Consider the following 14,253-nt stretch of genomic DNA (forward strand, 5'->3'; position numbering starts at 1 on the left):
AATAAGAAAAAATACATGTTGAACATATAGATGTTTTTACAGTATAACAGTTGAAAAATATGACAGTAATTGGCAGTACATTAAATTTGTATTAATATCTAATATTATGAGATATAATAACCAGAATCTCCAAATGCTGTTGTAAAGTCAATATTTTAGTATATATTTTTCTAGACCAAAGTTTTAATGTAACAAGTTTATTGTGCATCTCAGGTAGCTATAGCCAACAATTAATTTACATTATATCTATAAAAGCAATTATTCTACATCATTATAAAATCGAAACAAGTCCAGGTGAGTTTCTCATTACTTAATGAGCTGATTTGGTAGGAATTGTAAAACTATCAATAAACAGAAACCTCAGTTAAGTAGAGTTGGGAGACCAGAAGGGGAGATCTCTTACACCATGCAGCTGTAACAGAGTCCAACAGGAAGAAGAAAGACTCTTCCTTCCTGTCAAGGACTCAGCCTATGAAAATCCATGGACTCGTTGTTTACTAGAGCCCTACCATCTTCCTTTTTTACTCTCTATAAAAGCATTCCTTTTTCCTTGCTGTGAGGGAACTTGCACATAGCTCACCATGGTGCAGACTCCAAATTGCAATTCTGTGCCAATTCCAAATATACCAGTCTTTGCTGGAGAAATATCTGGCTCTCAATTTGTTTTAGGTCAACATTTTGGTGACCCATATGGGGACTAGAGAAGACTCTCGATGGCTCCAGGGCTGGTGAATATACAGGTGCAGTACCCACAGCTGAGTCTATTGTTGCTCACTGCTTTTCCTGCTGACCCTGGAGTTTAAAGGCAAGTCTTTCTCTTAGATCCAAACTCACAGAAGGTGGCTAATCTTTGACCCATTCCTCTGAAAACAGGGGTTCTCTGCAACAGTGCCAGGTTTTTCAGCCTTTGGCCTATTCTTTTGAAAGGACGATTCTCTGAAACTGGCTGAAAAAGCCTTTGGCCTGGCTCCTTCAAGCTGTTTCCTTTGAGTTGGCTGGGATTGTCTTACAAGCTGTCTGAATCGAACCAGTTGTGCTGTAAGCTGTTTGAAAATTGTTCTTTACTCTAGAGGAAAAATCTCTAGGAAATGATACTCCAGTTATCTAAGTATTTTGAAGGCCTCCTCCATTATAGGGACTCTGGTCAATTTTATGTTTAAAAGCCACAGTCCTTCCTCATGGGCACTGCTAACTAAATGGACCAACCTGACCAAAGGCAATTTGGAATATCAATGACTTTTATGGGGAATTTCAGAAATCCCCACACTTAATTTCCTTAAAACCAAATTGGGCTACAATAGCTCAAAAATTTCCAGAACTGAGTGGAATGCTTATTTTACTTGGTATTTTGAGGCTTCCCAATATACTCAGGACTCTAAAATTGCCTCTCTGCAAAATAAGATTTTAAGATTAACTGAGGAAAAGGAATGATGAAAGAAAGATAAAGTGGCTCTCAAAGCCTCAGGTTCTTCTTCCTTGGCATCTTTGTCTCAGGCTCCACCTCTGGTGCCATCTCCCTCCTTCCTTTCTATGCTGCCTATGCCTCCACTGTACCCTCAATCCCCCCATACTCATTCTCTGGCCAAACTTCCCTTTTCCTCTGAACCTGTCAGAACATGTTTCTTTAAAATTAAGCCTTCTGAAGGTCCAGAGGCTAAATCTTTAATATCTTATACTCCCTGAACTAAAGCTGAACTGTGAGACATAGTCAAAGATTTTCCCAAAGTAACGAAAGATCCTCATAGTTTTGCTGAGGAATTTAATATAATCACTCAAACTCACCAACCTGGTTTCTCTAACTTATATCAGCTAGTTCATATGCTCATCAGTGAAGGTCAGGCCTAGCATTGAGTGAAAATTGCTAATTGGGAAAATCCTGAAAGATGCCCAGAATTACAACCAGGAGAACAACCTGCTATCTTACTATGTGTCAGGCTCAGAAAACTGCTAGGCAACTTTACTGAGCAATTACTAGAGCTTTTCCAAAGCCTACTGACTGAAACAAAATTCAGGTTTGCACACAAAAAGCTGCAAATCTGTTCATAAAAATTACAGTTGACTTTTGATTGTCTTTAAAGAAAATTCTGGTCTTCCTTCAGATGTTGATTAACTCAAGTAGCTTTTAACTCTTTGTTTATTAATGGGCTGAACTAAGATCCTTCCCTTTTAGTAAAAAGGACCAGTATTAAATGGGAAACTGTGTCCACTTCAGATTTAGTTAATCTGACAAACCACATTTCTTGTACTCTACATGAATCACCTCAAAGGAAGACCATCAAAATTGTTACTCTTCAACTCCAATAAATGAAGGCTCCTAAACAAACCCAAAACCCTCGTAGTTTTTGCTATTATTGCAAAGAACCAGGGCATTAGAAAAGAGATTGTTACAAACTTAAGCACTGTAGAGCCTTCATCCCTCTAACCACTCTTTCCAATGCCCTCCAATTCTCAGTGGTGGGCTCTGAGGAACTGGAAGGGCTCTTCCCAATCCTCCCTCTTAATCAGCTTGGAGAAACATTTCTCCAAGAGGATGAATCTCTTCCAGTCCTAATTGATACCACACTCTTGTGTGCTCAACCCCACTACCATAAAACAGCCCCTGACTTGGAGTACTAAAACAATTCAAATAGTGGGGATTTCTAATGAATCTCAAGAGGTTCCGATGTCCGAACGTATTCCCTTTAGTTTAGGCCCTTTGAAAGATACACATCCTTTTCTCCTTAGTTCCTCTACCCCTATCCATTTATTAGGCTGGAAACTTCTTAGAGAAGTATGCCAGAAATTCTTTCTCCGAAAAGGGGAAAACAAGTCTAGAAACTGACAGTGTCATCAAAGAACCAACCAGGTAAATTAAGTGGCCCTCTAACATCTTTTATTTGTTCTATCTCTGATGGTACTAGAGCAGATTCTGAAAATATGGATCATTTGTCCCTATTGAATCAGCTACCATTTTCCTTATTGGCAAAATCTCCAACTGATGTTTGCAAAATTCACAGTGCATCTCCCATCAAAATTTAAACAGAATCCTCAAAACCTCTTCCCAGAATTAATCAATACCCTAAAGGAAAACCTTAAAGCCCATAATAGAAGAATACAGGCTCAAGTCTTCATTATCCTCTGTACTAGCCCCTGTAACACTCCATTTTACCAGTGAGAAAAACAAAGGGTCAAAGGTGGAGGTTTCTTCAGGAACTCTGAGCAGTAAACAACACTGTTATCCCTCAACACCTTGTTGTTCCTAACTCTCATATGTTACTAACATCCTTTCCCACCAGAAATGAATTCTTCACTGTAACTGAGTTATGCAGTGCATTCTTTCATATTCCAGTTGATGAAGACAGCCAATACTTTTCTGCCTTTACTTGAGAGTAAAAAAACAATTCACCTGGACAGTAATGCCTCAGGGATATACTGAGAGTCCTTCTTATTTTTTGCAAACCTTGAAGGCTGGTATGAATGATATAAAGTTCTCTCAGGGTTTTACTTTGCTGCAATATGTGGATGATTTGCTTCTTTGCTCTCCTTCTTAAGCCTCTTCACAGGAAGGCAGCGTCCACTTAATAAAGCTTTTGGCCTTAAAAGGACGTAAGGTTGCCAAAGAAAATTTGCAGTTTGACCAAACCCAGGTTCAATATTTCAGTCATCCAATATCAGAACAAGGGCTACACCTAGATCCAGATACACTTCATGGTGTCCTAAGTTTTCCAAAACCCCAGACTAAGGGTTACTGTGAAGTTTTCTCAGACCAGTTGGTTATTGCTGAAATTGGATTCCAAATTTCTCTTTTAAAGCCAAATTTCTTATGTTTTTCTCAACAATAAAGACCACCTGACCCAGTTTTGTGGGAAGAACTGATTGACATAGTCCTCAAGGCCCTAAAGGAGAGTTTGATGAACCCACCTGCCTTTGGGTTTCCTTATTACCAGATTTCCTTTTACTCTTTCATAGATGACAAGAAAAGGGAATAACTTTGGGGTACTCATCCAAAAACTTGGCAACCACCATCCATATAGCCAGTAGCTGGACCCTGTGGCACATGTATTAGAATCACTGCAGCCACTTCCTTGCCTTAGAATCACTGCAGCCACTGCCCTTTTTGTTAAAGCCACTGAGAAAATTGTGGAATGTCCTTTAATCATTTTTGTACCTCAAGCAGTAGAAGTCAACCTGAATTCTCATTGTACTCAACACTTCTTGGCTAGCTGCCTCATATCCCATGAAGTCCCTTTGTTATCTGTCCTTCACGTAACTCTTTTATATGATAATAACTTTAACCTGGCTACTCTTCTCCCTTCTGTCACCAACAATGTCCTTCATGACTGCTTAATGTTGATAGACAACCTCCTGACTCCTTGTAATGATCTACAGGAAATTCCACTGGGTAGTGCTGACTTCTCATGGTTCACTGATGGTTCTTGTTTAAAAGGTAACAATGACAAATATTGTGGTGGTTATGTTATTATAACTCCTTTTGATGTTGTTAAGGCAGTGTCTTTACTTATGACTACTTTGGCCCAATAGGCTGAATTACACACCCTTACACGGGCTTGTACTTTAGTCAAGGACAAAACTGCCAGTGTTTATACTGATAGAGATATGCTTTCAGAGTAGCTCATGATTTTGGAATGTTTTGGAATGTTGCTTCCTTATTTCCAGTGGAAATAAAATTAACAATAGTCCTTGTGTTCAGGAATTATTGAACACAATACTTTTACCTTCCATTTTAGCTATTATTAAGATTCTGATGCATGCTAAACTTGACTCTCTGGAAACTAAGGGAAATCACCTTGCTTGTATTTCTGCAAGGAATGCTGTCCTTAAAGGGACCAACAGCAGCCAAACCTCTGTCATTATCCAAAGGGACATCTCCCCAAATGATAATTTAGAAAAACTGGCTACAGAAGCCTAACAATGGGACTCAGAAAAGGAAAAACAAGATTGGAAATTTAACAATTGTTTGTTTGGAAAAAAGAGAAAGCTCTGGTTTGGACCAAATAACTCAGTACTACCAGAGACTCTAAAATCCCCACTCCTCATCATAATACATACACTAAGCTATTGGTCTACTGATAAAATGATGAATCAATATTGTTGGGGAAACTTTAACAAGGCTGCAAAAAGCACCTACCTCACTTGTCCTACTTGTCTGAAGTACAATCCAGGGAAGCCTGTTTGTACTGCTTCTGGATATTTTAAACTGTTTAATGGACAATTCAAAGTCTGGCAGATGGATTTCATACAACTTCCTCCATCTCATGGATATAAATATGTTTCAGTCACAGTCTGTATGTTTTCCCACTGGACTGAAGCCTTCCCTCACAGACAGGCCATTGCCTTTTCTGTGGCTAAAGTCCTTTTGGGAAAGATTATCCCTACTTGGAGGAGCTATTCTCAAACTTTATAGTAATCTGGGAATCCATTTTAAGGGCCAGGTGCTGTGGCAAGTCTGTGATGTTTGGCTGGTTTTACAACACTTTCACTATGGTTACAACCCTCAATCCTCAAGTATAGTTGAACACACTAATGGCATTTATTATTACCACCTGGCAAAATTTGTAGAGGTCCTCCAAATACCTTGGCCAAAAGCATTGCCATTGGTCCTTTTTAATGTCAGATCCATCCTTTTGGGAATTCATAAACTTTCACCCTTTGAGATAGTCCCCAGATGCCCAGTGAACTTGACTTCTGCTTTTTTTTATCCATAACTTATAAAAGGAGAGATACTGTAGTATTGAAAAGGCCTGCTTGCTTCTATTAAAAATAACCAAGCTTTGGTAGAGCAATCTTTTCACAGTGTGCCCTTGGGAGACAAATACCTTGGAACCTGGAGATTTCGTCTATTGGAAAAAACACTACCAGAAGAATTTTCCTCAACCTTGCTGGAAAGACCATACTAAGTACTGTTAACCAACACTTGTGCCACCAAACTCCAAGTAATAGACTCTTGGTTCATGTGACACACCTAAAGAAGGTGCCGAACCCTGACTGGACCTGCACATCATCCAGTAACCTGAAAGGAAATACTTCTCGGAAATTGAGGCAGTCGACATCTGAAGACACAGCTTTCCCAATTTATCTATACCAGGCCTGTTGGAAGTTTGTCACCAACCTTCGATGCTGACATAAAGATTCAGATGATCTCCAGGGTCTATGATCTTGATAACGTATGGACTTTAAATAAAAAGTGCCTGAGAGTTCTCCCTCCTGCCCCTTCTTGTTACTTAAATGTGACCTTACTAGGTTTCCAGTCTGAGACACTACTGGAAATGATCTTTCCTGACACTGAGGGACAAAAAGCCACTGAAACTAGAAAATCTGACTCTTGATCAATGATGCTTTCAGCAAAAGATCTTAATCAAAATATAAAAATGTAAAAAAAATTAATAAAAAGAATCCTCAATTAAATAGAGGTGAGAGACCAGAAGGGAAAGCTCTCATATCCTGCAATGACAGCAAAGCCCAGCAGGAGAATAATGACACTTCTTTCCAGGAAAAGACTCTGTCAATGAAAATCCTTGGACTCTTTGTTTACTATAGCCCTCCCAAATTTCTTTTCCTTTCTATAAAAGTGTTCTCCTTCCCTTCCCATGTGGGAACTTGCACATGGCTCACCAGTGTTTCAGACCCTAAATTGAGATTTTTTGCTGATCCTGAATAACCTCACCTTCACTGGAGAAATATCTGTCAGTCAGTTTCCTTCAGGTCAACAGAATCATGTGGTTATGAGTTAAGATTAGACTAAATTAAGGTCAAAGCTAATAATAACACTTCTATCACCAAGGCAGCTACTTAATCTTTTGAGACCTCTGTTCACATGGAAAGTAGTGAGCCTGCAGGGTCGTTGGGAGGAATAAATTGGATATGTGTAAATGATTATTTTCACTAACATTTTTGTTGTTATTTTCTATGATATAAATAGTTCATTTCCTGATTTGTTTATTTAAAGAATTTCAACAACTATAATATGTCAGTTGATACAATATTTTAAAGATGCACAGAATAGACTTGCTTCTACCTCCCAAGTATTCTTAAAGTAGTAATGCTGAAATAACACCTAACTAAAAAAAGAGATAAAAAGGATCCCCACTGAAGTAAGAGTAAAAAAGTTCTGTTGGTAGAAAATAGGAGTTCCATTCCATGAAAACCTAATTTCCAAAAGAAGCTACTCCTAAGAACACATAGTAATTACACCCAATTTAAAGAGAAGGGGCTGGGTTTAGGCTGGCATTGAAGTCCCATCCAAAAACAGAGACTTTTCCTACTTTCCTAACCATCCAAATTATTCCGACTTTGGATATATAGAGTCTTCATGATTTAACAAAATACTTGGGTGCATAGACACAATCAATAAAGATGGTAGAGTGTCTTCACATTTGGATGATATATATGAAATGTGATATAGCCACTTCCTACCATATTTAATTGAGTATATGCAGAGTGCCCTATTTAGCAGTACAACTTAATTACTACAGTGGTAAAGAATGTTGAGACTGGTTTCACAAACAATATACTGTGAAGCCTTCAAACTTGGGATCTTTTTAAAGGTAACTTGAAAATCCTATGTGATTTCAGTATTCAAGAAGAAAAAGGAAGACAAATCAAATGGAGTTCCAAGGCATTTTCAGCTCTCTAAGTAATTCTATGATGAAGAAGGCAACTTCCATACAGCAGTGAATGGCCTTTGGTTCTTTTTCCTAGTACTTAACTTTCCATGAAAACAAAACTAAACAAACTTTGGCTCAGTTGAATTTTATAACCTGCTGTATGAGCTCAACCAATAACATACAAAAGTTGTATTTCAGGTTATTCTCACCCAGTGATTCCAAATACTTAATAAAGAATTTTAGGGCTTCCCTGGTGGCGCAGTGGTTGCGAGTCCGCCTGCCGATGCAGGGGACGCGGGTTCGTGCCCCGGTCTGGGAAGATCCCACATGCCGCGGAGCGGCTGGGCCCGTGAGCCATGGCCGCTGAGCCTGCGCGTCCGGAGCTTGTGCTCCGCAACGGGAGAGGCCACAGCAGTGAGAAGCCCGCGTACCGCAAAAAACAAAAACAAAACAAAACAAAAAAAAAAAAAAAAAAAGAATTTTAAAAATCCATTGATTTTTTCTACATTCTTTAAAATGAGAGTTGAAGGCTGGCAGCTCCCATATTGAATCTGTCCCTCAGTATGATTAATTTAGTAAACATACTATAGACATTTTAAAAATCTAAAGCTTTCTTATAAAAATCTCGCTTTTCCAGTTCCTTGAAAAGTAAGATTCTTTGGTTAGCATCCTCATAAGGTAACAACTCCTGCCTGCTTTGTATGGAGCTGGACTGAATTTTATTAATGATTCCCTGTTATAACAGAGAGACATAGATATTCCTTTATATTTTATTTTTTCCCTAACAGATTTTTTTCCTTGGTGGAGGTGGTCAGTGGGCCAACTGCTAACTCCCTTTTCTTTTGCTTTTGATCTACTTCTGAGAAACTGTAGGAAACATTTTATTTCACTCTTACTTTAATATTAATACTAACTTTACTGTCTTTACAAATTAGTTTTTCATCTTTATGAGTTATTTTAATGGATATTTGTGAATAATCCTGAAACTCATCATGTTTCTCTCTTTGCAATAGCTTTTAAGAATTTAGAGCCAAATTTATGGATCATTTTTCATGATATGAACTTGTTTATACCAATCTCACCCTCATATTTATTTACATTACTCATCCTTACTTTGCCTTTGTTTGGTTCCTTCCTCTTTATAAACTTTAATCTTTCCAGGTTATAACTTAGATTACTTCTGGAAATGACCAGAGGACTAAGTAAATAACTAAACAAAATAGTAATATGTAAGGAAAACTTGAGAAGAAGGAACACATTTTACATTTAAAATGACCTAATTTGGAAATATTTTAGTAGCCTAAATAAAATTAAACAGTATATGCCAAATTCTATTCCATACATTCATTCCTCTCCTCATCTTTTATTTCTCCAAGGACAATGTTGCCTCAAAAACATCGGTAGTAATGGGAGGAATTCCATGTTTCACTAATTATTGTGAGTGCAATGCTTTGCCTCTTCTAAACATATTTTGGACTTGGTTTCAAAGATCTAGTTCTTTTGAGTTATATTCCTCAACATTTAGCTCAGTGATTTAATGGGAAATTCTCAAGAAGATTATGTAAACTTAGAAATCTGGAAAGAAAAACCCAATTCAAAAAGAGACTTGCAAAATATAAATTGTTGCTTTGGGAGAAGGGAATGCTTCTCCTGATCCAGCAATATGGCAACTTTACATATAGACTTGTAGTCTTTTAGCTCAATACTATTTACAGAAGAAAATAAGTTGTGGTCACACAGATCAAAGCAGAATCTATGAAGGCAGAGAGCATGCTGCTACTGTTTGAGATTTTTTAAATTCTATTTGCATTTTCTTCGCTTTGCTTGGTATTGTTTTGTTTATCTATTTGTGCTTCATATGTGAATACACTCATTTGTTTTCTTACTCTAAATAAACATTTATCTTATAAATTTAAATACAAATGTGGTGTTTCCCTGAGGCTTTTTTTTTCTTCGTTTTTTTCCTTAAACTACACATGTCCAAACCTTTGTGGACTATCTATTAAGTGGTACCATAAACAACCAGATTACAGCAACTTTAAAATGAGGATATAGTCTGGAGAAGGAAATACAATATACCATCATAAATATTCAAATCTAAATGGTGAAACAATTCTCCTCTAGATTGCCTTCCTGTGTACATTTTATCTGTTAATGTCCATAATTTTCTTTGACTCATTTTACTTAAAAAATATGTATATATTTATCTAGGATTGGGTCTCTTATTCTGGTGTTTGTAGATTCAAGAGATTCACAGGTAAGCCTTAGGAATTCATAAAATCTCAGAAACTATACACGATGCTTCATGCTAACATGCCTTTTTTTCCCCTGTGGAAGGGATTCTGAGCTTTCCTTGACTCCTACAGCAGACTCTAAGAGGAACGTGGAGACCAGTTTCACACTTCCCTTTCTTTATTACCCATTCCATATACCTTGCATATAACTGGTAGTTTATATGGTATTCAATTTTGCTTATACTTCAAGTTATCTAAGATTTGATTAAAACCCAGTGAAAAGAAGTATCACCTATCTGCTCCTTTTGATTTTAATTAAATGTAAATAAATAGAACTGCTTATTGAGAGCATCCCACTTCACAGAAACAGAAACTTTGTCTGTGGTTATACATATGATAAGCAGCAGGGATGATATTTGAGCCCACACAATTAAATTTTAGAGCCTGCTTTCTTTACCACTCTCCCATTAATAAATAATTATATAAGAACATAAACTAGATTCATCCAGAAAGTAGTAAATGCAATGAAGAAAATGGGTCAGAGTAGTGCTATATAGGAAAAAAACATACATCACTTCTGATTCACAATTCATTGGCCAATGCTAGTTGCATGGGGTAGGGCCCCATCATGTTGGTCACATTCAACCAAAAAGTTTCCAGGAAGTACCATCTTATCATGTGCCCAGAAAAAGGAAAAAATAGAACTATATTGTGAACATCTTTGATGACTATCACAAGGAGTGAGTTGGGTATAGAGAACATCTTGACAGCGTGATCAGAGACGCCTCTCTGAGAAGGTGATATTTGAGATGAGAACAAAATGAAGGGAAAGAGCCAGCCAAGCAGGTTAGGGTAAAGAGCATAGTAGTCAAAGGGAATAACAAATGCAAGGATTCTAAAGCAGGAAACAGACTTTGTTTTTATAGACAGAGAACAAAGTGAATGGGAGTGGGTTAGAAATGAGATCTGAGAGGTAGGCAGGGGCTGGATCTTGTGGGCTTTATCAACATCTATGGTAAGATAAGCTCAACAAGTATCTTTCTGTTAGAGATTTTGAAACAGAGGAGTGATGATGATATAATTTAATCTACATTATTAAAATTCTCACTGGCTGCTGTATAAAAAAAAAGTGGAAATAGGGAGACCAAATAAATGGCTTTTGCTGGCATCTAGGTGAAAAATGAAAGGTAGGGTCTGCCTTTGAAAAGATCATAAAATAGTCTGCACATAGGGAACTAGGCAATGTATGCAGTTACAAAGCAATATGCTAAGTGCTTTGTTAGGAATGAACAAGGTGAGAACATGCAGAGGGGAAATCTAACCTGGACTTGGGGATTTCAGAGGAGAAATTCTCATGACAGAGGATAAGAAGAGAGTTCCAAGCCATGACTAAGAGTCAGGCAGAGGGGAAAGTAGAATGGGACAAAAGATATTCCGAACAAAGTCAGCAGCATTCGTAAAATTCTGTGTTGTGAGTGATGGGAAGAGTGGAAAAAGAGAAAACTAGAGAGGAGAGCAAAACCTAGAGCTTGAATGGCCTTGTATGCTATGCTAAATGGTTTGGATTTCACCCTACAGGAAATTGGGGGTCACAGAAAGACCTGCTGCTAGATTCGGTTATGCTCAGATATGTAGTTTGTATCTATCTCTTTGGGAGCATTTAGACAATAAGTAGAAAGAGAAAAATCTCTAAGATTCCACAGATTTACAAGGAGTTATATATATGTATCTAGTTCATTTGCTTGAACACCCAAAGTTTATACTGAAGTCAAGTAGACTATTAAACACACACCACACACACACATACACACACACATTTTCATATTCCTTCCCTTGCCACTTCTCATCCTACCTCCTACAATAAATTAAAAATACTCCAAATGTATTCCTCAATGTCTGTTAACTTTGGGTATATGTTGATGTTTAGAAATGCTATCTCCTTCTGCCAGAAAACACAGTAAAAAGTGGTGGAATTTTATTTTCTCTTAACCTTCTTGCCAAATGAAACCAGCTTCTGGTAACAGTTGTTGATTTTGCCCTAGATGGAACACTGAATCACTCTAAGGAGCCTGTGATGACCATTTTAACATGAGTTTCAGGCTTGTGGGTTTCCCCAGAGTCCCAGATACTTAAGCTTCAGGGCTTGGCACACAATCTATCTTTGTAATATGGCTTGTCCCAGTGGAATATTAAAATGGTGACTATGTTTATATGTATATGCTCATGCTGTTTTACTGTTATGTTTTCACATTGCTGATGCTGGTTATATTTTTAACTAATGCAATTTTATTGTATTTTTTCCCTGAAGCTATTTAAACTAAGCATACAATTTAGGGGAATCTAATAAATAAATAAACACAGAACCCTGGAGGAAATGTGGCAACCGATGGTGGAATTTATCCCAATATTTAAATGAATTCATTTTGACTAAATATTTGCAGTTAGTAGACTAGTAACTGTACAGAGACAGAAAGGAATTTTTTTCTCCTAAAGTTAAAAAAAAAGATAGAAAATCAGGGTTGCAAAAATTATATTTATACTATGTTTTTCTTATTCAGATTTATAAGAAATGTTAAAGTATTCCTGAGAAAATAGCTAATAATAGTGTTGTGAGTTTAATGAATTATTTAAATTGTGAGACCAGTCTTGGGGGGAAAAAATCTTCTTTTTATTGTTTTAATGGAGTTTATACTTTAATTTGTCATTTGTTGTAAAAAGCTTTGAAAAGTAAAAAATCACTATGTATTGCATGTGCACAAAGCTTCCTGCATTTCTCATAATCATCATGTGTCAGTTCCTGATTGGTTCCTAGCTTTTCAAAGACTCACTATGTACTAACAGTTCCTATACATGTTGGCTGCAGAGTCCCAGGTATTCTTCACCTGTCCTGAAACTACTGAGACTCAGATTGGCAGCCTATCAGTTGTTTCATTTCACTTACCAACAGGGTGTGGACATATGCTTAGTCTGTTTCTGTCTGAGGGAACCCTTAATAACTCCTTAAAGTGGTTAGGCTGTCCTTGATTTCTAGAAATCCTTAGGAGGGATGCTTGTTTAAACCTACCTACCAGCTCTTGAGCTACCTGGCTAGAACTGGTGTTGGGGCTGGTGGAGGTACCTGTCCTGCTCTTCTCCAGGTAATGTGGGATGAATTCCCCAGGGACAACTGTGTGCCTGATGGCTCTACAATCTCTGATGTGAACTAATAATGAAGTCAAACCTGGGGCCTCTCTTTTAAATCAAATTGTCCTCATCCTATTGGACCTTGATGACAGCCTGCATGTCATCTAGTTTATGTTTATAGATGGTTATTAATATCATCACTCTTCCCACCTTCCCATCCCAACACACTGCCTGCCAGGGCATGGTTTTTGTGTTTTACTTTTTATTCCAAGAAACTCTTTTTACACCCATGTGTAATCCTTGCTGGAGATTATCCTGATAAGAAGTTGAATGGGACTATCAAAAACATTGATTAATACTTGGATATAATGAAAAATTTAATAATAAATAAAGAGACCATATTTCAAATCTCTGAGATTTATTGTCTAGGTCAATTAGAAAAGTTGAATAGAGGGAAATGGAAAAAAATGTGTGGGCACTCCCTCTTGCAAAAGCACCAGAATCACAACTAACTGCTGAACAGTCATCAACAGGAGGACACTGGAACTCACCAAAAAAGATGCCCCACATCCAAGGACAGGGAGAAAGCACAATGAGATGGTAAGAGGGACGCAATCACAATGAAATCAAATACCATGGCTGTTGGGTGGGTGACTCACAAACTGGAGAACACTTATATGACAGAGGTCCACCCACTGGAGTGACGTTTCTGAGCCCCATGTCAGGTTTCCCAACCTGGGGGACTGGCAACTGCAGGAGGAATTTCTAGAGAATCAGACTTTGAAGCCTGGCGGTATCTGATTGGGGGATTTTGACAGGACTAGGGAAGAAGAGACTCCACTCTTGGAGGGCACACATAAAGTAGTGTGTGCATCAGGATCCAGAGGAGGTAGCAGTGACCCCATGGGAGGCTGAATCAGACCTACCTGCAAGTGTTAAAGGGGCTCCTATAGCGGCCAGGGGTGGCTGTGGCTCACCGTGGGGACAAGTAACTGGCAGCAGAAGTTCTGGGTAGTACTCCTTGGCGTGAGTGCTCCCAGAGTCCCTCATTAGCCCCACCAAAGAGCCACGTAGGCTCCAGTGCTGTGTCACCTCAGGCCAAACAAGCAGCAGAGAGGGAATGCAGCCCCACCATCAGCAGACAAGCAGATTAAAGTTTTACTGAGCTCTGCCCACCAGAGCAACACCCAGCTCTAACCAGCACCAGTCCCTCCCATCAGGAATAGCTTGCACAAGCCTCTCAGAAAGTCTCATCCACCAGAGGGCAGACAGTAGAAGCAAAAAGAACTACA

At 38.2% G+C, this 14,253-nt stretch overlaps 1 protein-coding gene across 1 annotated transcript in view; it reads right to left on the reverse strand.

Moving 5' to 3' along the window:
• LRP1B (LDL receptor related protein 1B) overlaps positions 1-14,253 on the reverse strand; it is a gene marked incomplete at both ends in the record, with an annotated part of 1,860,945 nt that overhangs the window by 676,834 nt on the left and 1,169,858 nt on the right. The gene's annotated exons all lie outside the window — the stretch shown is intronic.

The sequence above is a fragment of the Hyperoodon ampullatus genome (assembly GCF_949752795.1).
Source record: "Hyperoodon ampullatus genome assembly, chromosome: 8".
NCBI classification, from domain to species: Eukaryota; Metazoa; Chordata; class Mammalia; order Artiodactyla; family Ziphiidae; genus Hyperoodon; species Hyperoodon ampullatus.